This window comes from Arachis ipaensis, chromosome B8 (assembly GCF_059453495.1).
Source record: "Arachis ipaensis isolate K30076 ecotype BB chromosome B8, ASM5945349v1, whole genome shotgun sequence".
NCBI classification, from domain to species: domain Eukaryota; kingdom Viridiplantae; phylum Streptophyta; class Magnoliopsida; order Fabales; family Fabaceae; genus Arachis; species Arachis ipaensis.
Window position 1 is genome coordinate 106,476,936 of NC_142443.1, and position 16,439 is coordinate 106,493,374.

The following is a 16,439-nucleotide window of genomic DNA, read 5'->3' on the forward strand; positions in this document are numbered from 1 at the left end:
TCGAAAACTCCTATCCACTTTTTCAAAATTTTTTCTAATTAACTAATTGTTTTAATTTTTAATTTTTAATTTTACTCCTTCTCGTAATTTTCGAATTCTAACTACATTTTAAAATAAAAACAAAAATATTTTTCCTTTTAGTTTAAATTAAATTCGAATTTTCTCCCCCCCTCTCTCATCTCCTTCTATTTATTTAATTATATACTAACACTTCTCTTCTACTCATAATTCGAACACCATCTTCTTCTCTGTGTTCGAGTTTTTCTCTTCTCCTCCTTCTATTCTTCTCCTCTTATACTCACATAAGGAATCTCTATATTGTGACATAGAGGATTCCATTATTTTTTTTCTGTTCTCTTCTTTTTCATATGATCAGGAACAAGGATAAGAACATTCTTGTTGAAGCTGATCCTGAACCTGAAAGGACTCTGAAGATGAAGCTAAGGGAAGCTAAAGCACAACTCTCTGGAGAGAACCTGACAGAAATTTTCGAAAAAGAAGGAGACATGGCCGAACCTAATAACAATGGTGGAGATGCAAGGAATATGCTTGGTGACTTTATTGCACCCTCTTCTAACTTCTATGGAAGAAGCATCTCACTTCCTGCAATTGGAGCAAACAACTTTGAGCTTAAGCCTCAATTAGTTTCTCTAATGCAACAGAACTGCAAGTTTCATGGACTTCCAATGGAAGATCCTCATCAGTTTTTAGCTGAATTCTTGCAAATCTGTGACACTGTCAAGACCAATGGAGTGGATCCCAAGGTCTATAGGCTTATGCTTTTCCCTTTTGCTGTAAGAGACAGAGCTAGAACATGGTTGGATTCACAACCTAAGGATAGCCTGAACTCTTGGGATAAGCTTGTCAGTGCTTTCCTGGCCAAATTCTTTCCACCTCAAAAGATGAGCAAGCTTAGAGTGGAAATCCAAACGTTCAGACAGAAGGAAGGAGAATCCCTCTATGAAGCTTGGGAAAGATACAAGCAACTGATCAAAAGGTGTCCTACTGACATGCTTCCAGAATGGAGCATCATAAGTATATTCTATGATGGTCTGTCTGAGTTGTCAAAAATGTCATTGGACCATTCTACAGGAGGATCTCTTCACATGAAAACCCCTACAGAAGCTCAGGAACTCGTTGAAATGGTTGCAAATAACCAGTTCATGTACACCTCTAAGAGGAATCCTGTGAACAATGGGACACCTCAGAAGAAGGGAGTTCTTGAAATTGATACTCTGAATGCCATATTAGCTCAGAACAAAATATTGACTCAGTAAGTCAATATGATTTCTCAGAGTCTGAATGGATTGCAAGCTACATCCAACAGTACTAAAGAAGCATCTTCTGAAGAAGAAGCTTATGATCCTGAGAACCCTGCAATAGCAGAGGTGAATTACATGGGAGAACCCTATGGAAAAACCTATAATCCTTCATGGAGAAATCATCCAAATTTCTCATGGAAGGACCAACAGAAGCCTCAACAAGGCTTCAATAATAATGGTGGAAGAAATAGGTTTAGCAATAGCAAGCCTTTTCCATCATCTTCTTAGCAACAGACAAAGAATTATGAACAGAGCCATTTTAGCCTGGCAACCATAGTCTTTGGTCTATCCAAGACCATACTATGTTTCATGAATGAAACAAGGTCCTCCATTAGAAATTTGGAGGCACAAGTGGGTCAGCTGAGTAAGAAGATTACTGAAACTCCTCCCAGTACTCTCCCAAGCAATACAGAAGAAAATCCCAAGAGAGAATGCAAGGCCATAACCTTACTTGGTGTGGCCGAATGCCCAGAGGAGGAGGAGGACATGAATCCCAGTGAAGAAGACCTCATGGGACGTCCTCTGAACAGAAAGGAGTTCCCCTTTCAGGAACCAAAGGAATCTGAGGCTCATACAGAGACCCTAGAGATTCCATTGAACCTCCTTCTGCCATTCATGAGCTCTGATGAATACTCTTCCTCTGAAGAGGATGAAGACATCACTGAAGAGCAAGTTGCTAAGTATCTAGGAGCAATCATGAAGCTGAATGCCAAGTTATCTGGTACTGAGACTTGGGAGGATGAACCCCCCTTGTTAACCAATGAACTGAATGCATTAATGAGGCAGAAATTACCTCAGAAGAAACCGGAACCCGGAAAATTCTTCATACCTTGTACCATAGGCACCATGACCTTTGAGAAGGCTCTATGTGACCTGGGGTCAGGGATAAACCTCATGCCCCTCTCTGTAATAGAGAAACTAGGAATCTTTGAAGTACAAGCTGCAAGAATCTCACTAGAGATGGTAGATAAATCTATGAAACAGGCTTATGGACTAGTAGAGGAAGTGCTAGTGAAGGTTGAAAGCCTTTACATCCCTGCTGATTTCATAATCCTAGACACTGGGAAGGATGAGGATGAATCCATCATCCTTGGCAGACCTTTCCTGGCCACAGCAAAAGTTGTGATTGATATTGACAGAGGAGAGTTGGTCCTTCAGTTGAATGAGGACTACCTTGTATTTAAGACTCAAGGTTCTCCTTCTATAACCATGGAGAGGAAGCATGAGAAGCTTCTCTCAGAACAGAGTCAAACAAAACCCCCACATTCAAACTCTAAGTTTGGTGTTGGGAGGCCACAACCAAACTCTAAGTTTGGTATTGAGAGGCCCCAACATTGCTCTGATCTTCTATGAGGTTCTATGAGAGCTCACTGTCAAGCTATTGACATTAAAGAAGCACTTGTTGGGAGGTAACCCAATGTTATTTAATTATATCTATTTATTTTCCAATGCTATTTTATGTTTTCTTTAGGTTGATGATCATATGAAGTCACAAAAATAGCTGAAAAATCAAAAACAGAATGAAAAACAGCATTAAAAATAGCTCACCCTGGAGGAAGAGCTTACTGGCGTTTAAACGCCAGTAAGAAGCATCAAACTGGCGTTTAACGCCAGAAAAAAGCATCAAGCTGGCGTTAAACGCTAGAAACAAGCACCAAACTGGCGTTTAACGCCAAGAATGGGAGAAAAGCTGGCGTTAAACGCCAGAAACAAGCAGCAAGCTGGCGTTTAACGCCAGACATGCATTCTAAGGGTGTTTTGCATGCCTAAATGGAGCAGGGATGCTAAGTCCTTGACCCTTCTGGATCTGTGGACCCCACAGGATCCCCACCTACCCCACCTCTTCTTCTCTCCTCTTCACACCTTTTCATAACACTCTTCCCCAAATACCCTTCACCAATCACCTCCATACCTCTTCCTCAAATACCCTTAACCACTCACATCCATCCACTCTTCCCCATAAACCCCACCTACCTCCAAAATTCAAATTTTTTTACTTCCCAAATCCAACCCTAATGGCCGAAACCTACCTTCTTCCACCCCTATATAAACCCATTAACACTACTCCATTTTCATACATCACAAACACTACTTCCCCCTCTTGGCCGAATACACTCTCTCACTCCATCTCCTCTATTTTCTTCTTCTTCTACTACTTTCTTTCTTCTTTTGCTCGAGGACGAGCAAACCTTTTAAGTTTAGTGTGGTAAAAGCATTGCTTTTTGTTTTTCCATAACCATTAATGGCACCTAAGGCCAGAGAAACCTCAAGAAAGACGAAAGGGAAGGCAATTGCTTCCACCTCTGAGTCATGGGAGATGGAGAGATTCATCTCAAAGGTCCATCAAGACCACTTCTATGAAGTTGTGGCCAAGAAAAAGGTGATCCCTGAGGTCCCTTTTAAGCTCAAAAAGAGCGAGTATCCGGAGATCCGACAAGAGATTAGAAGAAGAGGTTGGGAAGTACTCTCCAATCCTATTCAATAAGTCGGAATCTTAATGGTTCAAGAGTTCTATGCAAACGCATGGATCACTAGGAACCATGATCAAAGTATGAACCCGAATCCAAAGAATTGGCTTTCAATGGTTTCGGGGGAAATACTTAGATTTCAGTCCGGAAAATGTAAGATTAGCGTTCAACTTGCCAATGATGCAAGAAAATGCATGCCCCTACACTAGAAGGGTCAACTTTGATCAAAGGTTGGACCAAGTCCTCATGGACATATGTGTGGAAGGAGCTCAATGGAAAGTTGACTCAAGAGGCAACCCGGTTCAATTGAGAAGACCGGACCTTAAGCCTGTAGCTAGAGGATGGTTGGAGTTTATCCAATGCTCTATCATTCCTACTAGTAACCGATCCGAAGTAACTGTGGATCGAGCCATCATGATCCATAGTATCATGATTGGGGAGGAAGTAGAAGTTCATGAGATCAAACCTCAAGAACTCTACAAGGTGGCTGACAAGTCCTCCACTTTGGCAAGGTTAGCCTTTCCTCACCTCATTTGCCACCTCTGCAATTCGGATGGAATTGACATAGAGGGAGATATCCTCATTAATGAGGACAAGGCCATCACTAAGAAAAGGATGGAGCAAACAAGAGATCATGGACCTCAACAAGAGCATGAGGAAATTCCTCACCATGAAATCCCTGAGATGCCTCAAGGGATGCACTTTCCTCCACAAAACTATTGGGAGCAAATCAACACCTCCCTAGGAGAATTAAGTTCCAACATGGGACAACTAAGGATGAAATACCAAGAGCACTCCATCATTCTCCATAAGATTAGAGAAGATCAAAGAGCTATGAGGGAGGAGCAACAAAGGCAAGGAAGAGACATAGAGGAACTCAAGAACACCATTGGTTCTTCAAGAGGAAGAAGACGCCACCCTCACTAAGGTGGACCCGTTCCTTAATCTCCTTGTCTATTTATCTTTTCTGTTTTCATTCTCTATGCTTTATTTTTATTTATGTTTGTGTCTTATTACATGATCATTAGTATCTAGTGTCTATGCCTTAAAGCTATGAATGTCCTATGAATCCATCACCTCTCTTAAATGAAAAATGTTCTAAAAACAAAAGAACAAGAAGTACATGGATTTCAAATTCATCCTTGAAGTTAGCTTAATTATTTTGATGTGGTGGCAATACTTTTTGTTTTCTGAATGAATGATTGAACATTGCATATTTTTTATATTGTTGTTTATGAATGTTAAAATTGTTGGCTCTTGAAAGAATGATGAAAAAGGAGAAATGTTATTGATAATCTGAAAAATCATAAAAATGATTCTTGAAGCAAGAAAAAGCAGTGAAAAGCAAAGCTTGCGAGAAAAAAAAAATAAAATGGTGAAAAAAAGAAAAAAAGAAAGAAAAAGAAGAAAAAGCAAGCAGAAATAGCCAAGAGCTCTTAAAACCAAAAGGCAAGAGCAAAGAGCCAATAACCCTTTAAACCAAAAGGCAAGGGTAAAAAGGATCCAAGGCTTTGAGCATCAGTGGTTATGAGGGCCCAAAGGAATAAAATCCTAGTCTAAGCGGCTAAACCAAGCTGTCCCTAACCATGTGCTTGTGGCGTGAAGGTGTCAAGTAAAAAGCTTGAGACTGAGTGGTTAAATTCGTGATCCAAAGCAAAAAGAGTGTGCTTAAGAACCCTGGACACCTCTAATTGGGGACTCTAGCAAAGTTGAGTCACAATCTGAAAAGGTTCACCCAGTTATGTGTCTGTGGCATTTATGTATCAGGTGGTAATATTGGAAAACAAAGTGCTTAGGGCCACGGCCAAGACTCATAAAGTAGCTGTATTCAAGAATCAACATACTAAACTAGGAGAATCAATAACACTATCTAAATTCTGAGTTCCTATAGATGCCAATCATTCTGAGCCTCAAAGGATAAAGTGAGATGCCAAAACTATTCAGAGGCAAAAAGCTACTAGTCTTGCTCATCTGATTGGAGCTAAGTTTCATTGATATTCTGGAATTTAATAGTATATTCTCTTCTTTTTATCCTATTTGATATTCAGTTGCTTGGGGATAAGCAACAATTTAAGTTTGGTGTTGTGATGAGCGGATAATTTATACGCTTTTTGGCATTATTTTTACATAGTTTTTAGTATGATTTAGTTAGTTTTTAGTATATTTTTATTAGTTTTTAAATAAAAATCACATTTCTGGACTTTACTATGAGTTCCTGTGTTTTTCTGTGATTTCAGGTAATTTCTGGCTGAAATTGAGGGACTTGAGCAAAAATCTGATTCAGAGGCTGAAGAAGGACTGCAGATGCTGTTGGATTCTGACCTCCCTGCACTCGAAATGGATTTTCTGGAGCTACAGAAACTCAATTGGCGCGCTCTTAATTGCGTTGGAAAGTAGACATCCAGGGCTTTCCAACAATATATAATAGTCCATACTTTGCACGAGTTTTGACGATGCAAACTGGCGTTCAAACGCCAACTCCCTGTCCTATTCTAGAGTTAAACGCCAGAAACAGGTTTTAAATCAGAGTTAAACGCCAGAAACAGGCTACAACCTGGCGTTTAACTCTAAAAAAAGTCTCTACACATGAAAGTTCAATACTCAGCCCAAGCACACACCAAGTGGGCCTAGAAGTGGATTTCTACATCATTTACTTATCTTATGTAACCCTAGCTACTAGTTTAGTATAAAAACTACTTTTAGTGATTTATTTCACATCTCTGGTTAGTCTTTGAATAATTTTATGTTCTGAGATCACGTTTAGGGGGTTGGCCATTCAGCCATGCCTGAACCTTCTTCACTTATGTATTTTCAACGGTAGAGTTTCTACACACCATAGATTAAGGTGTAGAGCTCTGCTGTTCCTCATGAATTAATGCAAAGTACTATTATTTTCTTATTCAATTCAAGCTTATTCCTATTCTAAGACATCCGCTTACACTTTAACATGATGAATGTGATGATCCGTGACACTCATCACCATTCTCAACCTATGAACGTGTGCCTGACAACCACTTCCGTTCAACCTTGGATTGAGCGTTTATCTCTTAGCCTCCATTCCGAAATATCAGAGTCTTCGTGGTATAAGCTAGAATTATTGCCGACCATTCTTGAGATCCGGAAAGTCTAAATCTTGTCTGTGGTATTCCGAGTAGGATCTGGGATGGGTTGACTGTGACGACCTTCAAACTCGCGAGTGTTGGGCGTGTGACAGACGCAAAAGGATCAATGGATCCTATTCCAACATGATCGAGAACCGACAGATGATTAGCCGTGCGATGACAACGCATTTGGACCATTTTCACTGAGAGGATGGGAAGTAGCCATTGACAACGGTGATGCCCAACATACAGCTTGCCATGGAAAGGAGTATGAATGATTGGATGAAAGCAGTAGGAAAGTAGAGGTTCAGAAGGAACAAAAGCATCTACATACGCTTATCTGAAATTCTCTCCAATGAATTGCATAAGTATCTCTATCCTATTTTATATTTTATATCATAATTATCAAAATCCCATAACCATTTGAATCTGCCTGACTGAGATTTACAAGGTGACCATAGCTTGCTTCAAGCCGACAATCTCCGTGGGATCGACCTTTACTCACGTAAGGTTTATTACTTGGATGACCCAGTGCACTTGCTGGTTAGTTGTATCGGAGTTGTGAAAAAGAATTTGAGATTATAAATGTGCGTACCAAGTTTTTTTAGCGCCGTTGCTAAAGATCACAATTTCGTGCACCAATAGGTCATTCACCTCAACATAGTTTGGAAGAAAATTCTTCCAAAATTTCTAATTACTTGAACTAATCTGGATATGTGACATATAATCCATTTAACCTTGGGTAATTAGGGTTTTTATGGCCATAAACTAGATTTGAACTTAGCCTTCTATTCAGAATCAAGTGACCAAGAGATTGTCGGTTAATGAAGGTTAGAGGAGACTAAATCACTAAGGGATTACGGTTTAGTCAATTACAGTTTGCCATTAAATGAATCTTGCATCATTAAAATAGTTAGTAAGAAACCTAAATCCAGAAAAGTAAACATCTCTGATACTTTAAATATTTCTCTCATTAATTTCTACACCAAATTCATTATTTGCTTTCTTTACTCTTGTTCAATTATTTAATGCTTTTACAACCCACCAAACTAACTCTTCTGTTTACCTGACTAAGCCAATCAGTTGACCATTGTTGCTCAATTCCTCAGTCCTCGTGGGATTGACCTTCACTTACCTAAAGTATTACATGGACGACCTGGTGCACTTGCCGGTTCAGTTGTGGACATTCTAAATTTTGCACCATATCCCATATGGAAACTTTATTGATCTGTTGGCCAGTTGCAAGGATACTTTTGTTGGCTTCACTTTTTCAATTTGTAGCTTTCTCATCATAGACAGGGGCATCAAATTAATGCTTGCCCCTAATTCACAACATCCTTTTCGATTGTGACATCCCCAATTATACAAGGGATTTAGAAAATTTCGAAATCTTTCAGCCTCTGTGGTAGTTTTCTTTGAACAAGTGCACTGCATTCCTTGGTGAGTATCACTGTTTCATCCTCCTTGAGGGTTTTTTTTCTTGGATTCAGTTCCTTCATGAACTTAGCATAGTGCGGCATTTGTTCTCAAGCTTCTGCAAAAGAAATGTCGATTTGCAGCTTCTTAAACACCTCAAGAAATTCAAAGAATTAATTCTCCTGATTCTGCTTCTATAGCCATTGAAGATATGGAATTCTTGGTCAATAGGCTTTCACATTCTCCTTTTTTATTTATGTAGGAGCAATCTTCTTTTTTTTATTTCTCATCCTTTTTCTCTTTTGAAGGCTCCTCAACTTGTCCTTCATTCACCTTGGGAATCTCCCTGTTAACTACTATTCCATTCTTTAATTTGATAGCCTTGTACTCCTCTCTAGGATTTGGTACTGTGTCACTTGGAAAGAAATTTGTTGGCTTCTCTATCAATTGCTTGGCAATCTGTCCCACTTGCACTTCTAGATTTTTGATAAAAGCTTATTGATTTTGAAATTTACTCTTGTTTCTTACAAGAAGCTTTGGGTTTATTGAACAAATGCATTAGTGGATTGGGGAAGTTTTTATATGGCAAGCTCAAAAGGTAATGATTTCTGAGAGTTTACTTACTTTTGGTATAGAACATTGAAGGAAAATTAGGGTGATTCTTCCAGTCAGTCAGGGTTGTAAGATTTTGAAAACGGATTGTTCTCTGGCTTTGAGGAATGTCCCGTGAAATTCACTTTCTCATTGAATGGACGAACTTCTTTGAATAATTCACACCCTTCACTTTGATGTGCCCCTCCACACAAGTCACATGTAGCTTGTATTCCAATTACTAAAACTTGCCTCTGTTTTAGTTGTATTGTGAACGAGAAGATTTGTTAAGACATAATTCTATTTTGTGCTAGGATTGTGTACATGGTGTCCAATGCCATCACTCCCTTTTTTGAGGTTCTTTCGGATGAGTACATGAAATTATTGGCTGCCACTATTTCGATCAACTCCAATGCTTCTTCCGGTGTCTTTCTATGTAATGAACCTTTTGCCGATGAGTCGATCATGGTTCTTGAGGCTTCTGAGACTCCATCATAAAAATTTTATATTTGCATCCACTCAGGGAAAGTATGATGTGGGCATTTTTTGAGTATCTCCTTGTATCTTTCCCATGCTTTATAGAGTGATTCATCATTCTTTTGGGAGAAAGAATTTATGTTATTCCTCAACCGAGCCAACTTCTAGAGTGAGAAATATTTAGTTAAAAATTTGTTAACTAAATCCTTCTACGATGTTCTGCTACCCAGAGGTTGAGCTTGGAGCCATTGCTTATTTCTATCTTTCAAAGAGAATGGAAATAGTCATAACTAAATGGGTTTGGGACTAACTCTATTACTCTTTATCGTGTTGCAAAGTTGCAGAAAACTAGCTATGTGGACATTAGGATCCTCTAGAGGGCTACCACTAAAATGATCTTGCTGCACTACATTAATTAGTGAGGGTTTTAGTTCAAAATTGTTTGCTTGAACCATGGGCCTCATTATGCTGCTTCCACAGCTATCAATGGTAGGTGTGGTATAATCACCAATGGTCATTCTCACATTGTTGTTCTCCTTTATCATTCTCTCTTCTTCTTCTCTCTTAGCACTTTATTTCCTCCTTAATTGTGCAAATGTTATTTCTATTTCAGGATTAAAGAGTGTGAAATTTTCTCTCCCTTACAAACAAAAATACAAAAATAAATAAATAAATAAAATTCACTATATAGAATAAAGAAGAAGAATAAAAAGAAGATTGAAAGATCTAATTTAGTGATTCAATAAAATGTGTGTTGTCTAAAACTTCACATGTCAAAACTTGATGGCACTACTCTTGCCAAGTGCACCAAATCGCTTCAAGTAATACCACAGTGAGTGGATATCATTTTCACGAGGATTAAATGATTGAGTAAGCAACTTCTAATTAGATCAACCGAACCTTTACAAGAGGATGGATATGAATCTTGAAATAGTAAAGTAGAGTGTTTTGTGTGAATGAATTCGTACGAAATAGTTAGAGAAATAAACAGTGGAATGAGATGTTAAGGTTCACCAATTCCTTAGTCAATCAATTAAGAAAAGAGATTAAGCACAATTCCAATTTAACATCGCACAACCTTTCAAAAGCTATTCCTGGTCAGTTTAAAAATTATGAGAAAGAGTTTCAAGCTAATCCCGATATTAACTTTTCTAAGAGAATAAAGAGATCCAAAATAGAAGTGGAATATTCCCTAATACTTCTAACCATTAAGATGAAGAACGAAACTTAATTCTTGAAAAAGTATCAATGCGTTAATCAAAATAAAATAAACAATCTAATTACCAATCTATGAAAATCAAATAGAGCTCCTAACCCTAACAAAAGAGGATTAGTGACTCATGATAAATAGAAATATAAACTAAAACTAATGAATGAGATGTTGGATCATTGATGATAGATTCGTGAATCATCTCTTCGTTATTTATATCGTAAATCCTATACTAAAATTCAAATTCAAAAATAAATCTAATCTTTCGAAGGATAAGATAACTAAACCAACAAATCAAATCTTAACTAAAACCAAATCTTATCTTTCGAGAAGAAGCTAACTATAACTAATCATTCAAATCTTAAAAAGTCTGGGCCGAGTAAAAAATTTTTGGAAGAGAATTTTGGGCCTAGCGCTGAAGTTGAAGTCTGGGCGCCTAACTTGAAGACTTGATGTTCTGGGTGCTAGACTTGAGCATTTAGCGCTGGACACCAATGCATTTTTTACCTATGGGAGGTAAAATAGTCTTCAAATTTAGGCACCAAGCATGGGTGCTAGGTGCCCTTCGGTGGAATTGCTGGCGCTGGGCACCAGGCTTCAGAAGTTGGGCGCCAGCCTTGAAATTGGGCTTTGGAAGCATGGGCGTATGGTGCCCACTTTCTAGCATTGGGAGCCAGCCTTTGATTGCTTCACCAAAGGCGTGGGTGCCTTTTGGGCACTGGGCTTTAGTTCCTTGGGTGCTAGGATTTGGTTCCTTAGATGCTGGGTGCCCTTTTTTATGAATCTTGGGCGTTTAGCACCATGTTTTTCTACGAGTTCACTTGATACCTTCCTTGTTTGCTTTTCATCATATTATTTTTTTAAAGAACAATCCTGAATGCACAATAATTCTATAATAACTCTAAATATATGATTAGCTATGAAAACTTCATTTAAAATAAGGAAACTTCAAATTAAACATAAGAAAACTACAAAAAAAGATATGTAAAAATCACTAAAGATTTCAAGGCATCAACATTCCTATTACTAAGACATTAATCAAAACTTTTTAGCTGAAAAAGGCAAAATATTTATCAATAACTCAACAAATTAACAGAAAATAACTGATGCATCTTGATAATATAAAATTACCCAAAAATCAATTAAGTTTCTGATGAGCCAAAATTTAATGTGCTCGGATATTGGCAAGTGCACCAAATCGTTCAGGTAATACCACGGTGAGTATCGTTCCCACGAGGATTAACAGATTGAGGCAGAAACGTCTAATTGAATCTCTAATTAGATCAATCAAACCTTGGCAAGAGGATTGTGGATCTTAAAGAAAAAAAAGAACGAATAAGAGAGAATTGATTTTGTTTAGATTATTAGGCGAGAAAAGGCTTAGAGAATTAAGAAGTAATCTATGAATGAGAATGTTGAAGGCTTTGGAGATGTTTGATTCTTAGAAGAACAATGCTTATGCTTTCTTATTTCAACTTATACAAAAAATCTTTTCATAGTAAATCATTGATAACTAAATTCCAATTCCTTGATAATTCAATTTCTCTTTACATAATAAATTGCCAATCCCTTGGTCATCTAATCAAGAGAAGAGGTGAAGAACGGTTTCGATTTTAAGCCACACAATATTCAAAAACTATACCTAGTTGAATTATATGTTAGGTATTCAGAGACTAGTTCTAAATAATTGAAGATTATGAGATGAGTTTCAAGCTAATTCCAAAATTAATTTTTCTAAAGTAATAACAAAATCTAAGACAGAATAATAATATTTTCTAATACTTCAAACCATTAGTAATGAAGAACGAAACTCAATCTTAAAAAGTAAAAAAGCATGAAATAAAATAAAGAAAACACTCACATTATAAATATATAAACCAAACAGAGCTTGGAGGTTTACTTACTCATGATAATAAAGAAAACTAAAGAGAAGAGTGGAAGATGAAGGTATGAGATCTTGGTTTGGGATCCAAAGATCTCCGATCCCCCAGATGCCTCCCTCTGTGAACTACGTTCACTTATTTATATCCTACTTCTACCTAAAATTCAAATTCAAAACTAAATCTTATATTATCTTTAGAAAGAATAAGATAACTAATATTAATAATTCAAATCCTAACTGAAACTAAAATCAAATCTTATCTTTCTAGAAGAATTTAACAACAACTAATCACTTAAATTTGGAGATTTGGGCTTAATTCGAAACTTTCTGGAAGGTGGATTTGCCTCGGCACTAGGTTTCATGCTTTTGGGTGCTAGGCTTGAGGTTTTGGGTGTTGGGCGCCCAATTTGGATGCTGGGATTCACATTTGGGCGCCAAGCACTGGTAGTTGGGCGCTGGACGCTGGTGTTTGTGCACTGGGCACCGATGGAAAAGAATTGTGGCGTGCACGGCTCATACTCAACATCCACTATAGACATATGCATATCACTCTGAAGCTCTAGATGTTAGCTTTCTAACGCATTAGAACTACCTCATTTAGACCTCTATAGCTCAAGTTATGATTACTTGAGTATGAAGAGATCAGGATCAGCATTTGCAAATTACTCTTTAGTTGTAAATTTTCTTGAAAATATAACCTGAATCCACAATAATTCTAAAACAGCTCCAAATTTATGATTAGTTATTAAAACTTCATTTAAATTATAAAAACATAAAAAAATATTTAATATAAAGGATAAGAAAACTACTAAAAAATATATAAAATCACTAAAAATGTCAAGACATCAGTTTCTAAACAGTTGCTTATGAGTTAACACACATTAGAAGCTACTACTTGAAATTATATATCCAGAAAGATTAAGGTGAGGGCCAGAAACATCAAGGAGTACCTTGTATAATGGTGATATGAGGGTTGAGCAACAACGAAAGTTACAAGAGAAGGACAGTTACGGGTTGTCAGGGGAGAGGCAGCGACGGGTGCTGATCCATGAAGGGAGAAGCGATGACTGAGTATTTGTGAGAGAGAGCGAGCATCGACGAAGGGTTTGCAAGAGAGAGTGAGAGTTGAGGGAGGATTTGCAAGGAGAAAGTGAGTATCAATGGAAGATTACGGGTTTACAGCGCCGACGGAGGGAGCGCTGACGAAGGGAGCACCGACAAAGGGATTGTGAGAGAGGGTTGTGGTGCACGAAATTGTGATCTCTGAAACGGCACCAAACACTTGGTACGCATGATCTTAATCTCAACTCTTTTCACAACTCCGCACAACTAACCAGCAAGTGCACTGGGTCGTCCAAGTAATAAACCTTACGTGAGTAAGGGTCGATCCCACGGAGATTGTCGGCTTGTAGCAAGCTATGGTTATCTTGTAAATCTCAGTCAGGCATATTCAAATAGTTATGAGGTTTTGATAATTAAAATATAAATAAAATATAAAATAAGATAGAAATACTTATGTAATTCATTGGTGAGAATTTCAGATAAGCGTATGGAGATGCTTTGCTCCTTCTGAATCTCTGCTTTCCTACTGTCTTCATTCAATCATTCATACTCCTTTCCATGGCAAGCTATATGTTGGGGGATCATCGTTGTCAATGGCTACCATCCGTCCTCTCAGTGAAAATGGTCCAAATGCGCTGTCACCGCATGGCTAATCATTTGTCAGTTCTCGATCATGTTGGAATAGGATCCATTGATCCTTTTGCGTCTGTCACTACGCCCAACACTCGCGAGTTTGAAGCTCGTCACAGTCATCCCTCCCCAGATTCTACTCGGAATACCACAGACAAGGTTTAGACTTTTTGGATCTCAGGAATGGCCGCCAATAATTCTAGCATATACCACGAAGACTCTGATCGTGAACCAGGAGGCTAAGAGATACACACTCAAGCTATTGCAGATAGAACGAAAGTGGTTGTCATGCACGCGTTCATAGGCAAGAATGATGATGAGTGTCACGGATCATCACATTCAATAGGTTGAAGTGCGAGTGAATATCTTAGAATAAGAATAATCTTGAGTTGAATAGAAAAACAATAGTACTTTGCATTAATTCATGAAGAACAGCAGAGCTCCACACCTTAATCTATGAGGTGTAGAAACTCCACCGTTGAAAATACATAAGTGATGAAGGTCCAGGCATGGCCATGAGGCCAGCCTCCAAACCTGTACAAAGGTCTCAGTTTCGAAATATGAAAACTGGATTCAGAATAGATCTCTAAAAGTAGTTTTTATACTAAACTAGTAGCTATGGTTATAGAAAATAAGTAACTAAGTGCAGATAGTGTAGAAATCCACTTTCGGGGCCCACTTGGTGTGTGCTTGGGCTGAGCATTGAAGCTTTCAAGTGTAGAGACTTCTCTTGGAGTTAAACATCAGGTTGCAACCTGTTTGTGGCGTTTAACTCTGGTTTGTAACCTGTTTATGGCGTTTAACTTCAGAATAGGGTAGGAAGTTGGCGTTTGAACGCCAGTTTGCGTCGTCAAAACTCGGGCAAAGTATAGACTATTATATATTTCTGGAAAGCTCTTGATGTCTACTTTCTAACGCAATTGAGAGCGCGCCAATTGGGTTTCTGTAGCTCCAGAAAATCCATTTCGAGTGTAGGGAGGTCAGAATCCAATAGCATCTGCAGTCCTTTTTCAGCCTCTGAATCAGATTCTTGCTCAGGTCCCTCAATTTCAGCCAGAAAATACCTGAAATCACAGAAAAACACACAAACTCATAGTAAAGTCCAGAAATGTGAATTTTGCATAAAAACTAATAAAAACATAGTAAAAACTAACTAAATTATATTAAAAACTACCTAAAAACAATGTCAAAAAGCATATAAATTATCCGCTCATCAGGTTGGAGTAAGGTTGACCAATGAGGGTTGAAGGGTGCCCCAACAAGATAATGATGAGCTTTGTTTTTTTCAAGATTATTGTGTTTCTCAAGGTTGGGGCTCTTTTATCTCAATGAAGATAGTATAAATGTCACCAATAATTATTTACTAGCAGATTTTAGGAATTTGATGTTTCGAGGGTAATTACTTCAGAGTGGCCATTTTTATTTGCTATTACTGTTGGAAAAAATTCTACGATAGATAAAGTTGGCGGTGGGAGGAGACATGACAAAAAGTTGCTACGATACTCCCACAATAGTAGCAACGAGAGAGGAGGGTTACAGCAGCCAAACGGAGGAGGGAGAAGGAAAAAGAAGAGAGAGGAGGAGAATAGAGGAAAAGAGGATTCGCAGAATGAGAGAGAAGGGGTGCGTTTCAAATTTCTCCCAAATTTATCGTTGGATTCACTGGCGAAAGATCTGATGGAAACAATTTGCTAGTTATCAAAATGACGCATTTCATTTTTTAACGTTACCGTCAGATTTTTTCATCGGTAAATTCGATGGTAATGTTGGCACCATCAAATTACCTATTCACGCCAAAACGTACCATTGGATTTTGGGGCGGGCTACCAAATCCGATGATAATATTTTGGCCAAACAAAATATTATACAAATCCTACATAAAATCTAACGATAGTGTCAGTTGTTCAAACCAAGTTCTTGGAGCTTGCTTAGAACCATGAAGAGCTTGTATCTACTTGTATGTATTGTATCTACTTGGTCAAAACAATTTAATTTTCAAGAAAGTATATAACAAATAGGGCTAAAACAATATGCAATCAATGTAGTCCCATGAAAAAGTTTGAGTTCTAAAAAGAATGAACAACTTGCAAGATAAGAGATCATAATAGTTGGAAACATAGAATTGAACAATCGAACCCCTCACCGGATATGTATACTCTCTAATCGCTCAAGTGTATAGGGTTGATTCACTCAATTCTTCTCTAATAATTTTTTCTAAGATTTGTTACTCATCTAATTAACAATCAATAATTATTCAATGTATGCATACAAATATCATGA

At 37.9% G+C, this 16,439-nt stretch overlaps 2 non-coding genes across 2 annotated transcripts; one reads left to right on the top strand and one right to left on the bottom strand.

Moving 5' to 3' along the window:
- Positions 1-908: 908 nt before the first annotated feature.
- On the bottom strand, positions 909-1,016 carry LOC148549139 (small nucleolar RNA R71). The gene has a single exon (XR_015898220.1). It is a non-coding gene; the product is annotated as a small nucleolar RNA R71 (small nucleolar RNA).
- An 8,408-nt stretch (positions 1,017-9,424) lies between these two features.
- On the top strand, positions 9,425-9,530 carry LOC148549140 (small nucleolar RNA R71). The gene has a single exon (XR_015897503.1). It is a non-coding gene; the product is annotated as a small nucleolar RNA R71 (small nucleolar RNA).
- Positions 9,531-16,439: the final 6,909 nt, after the last annotated feature.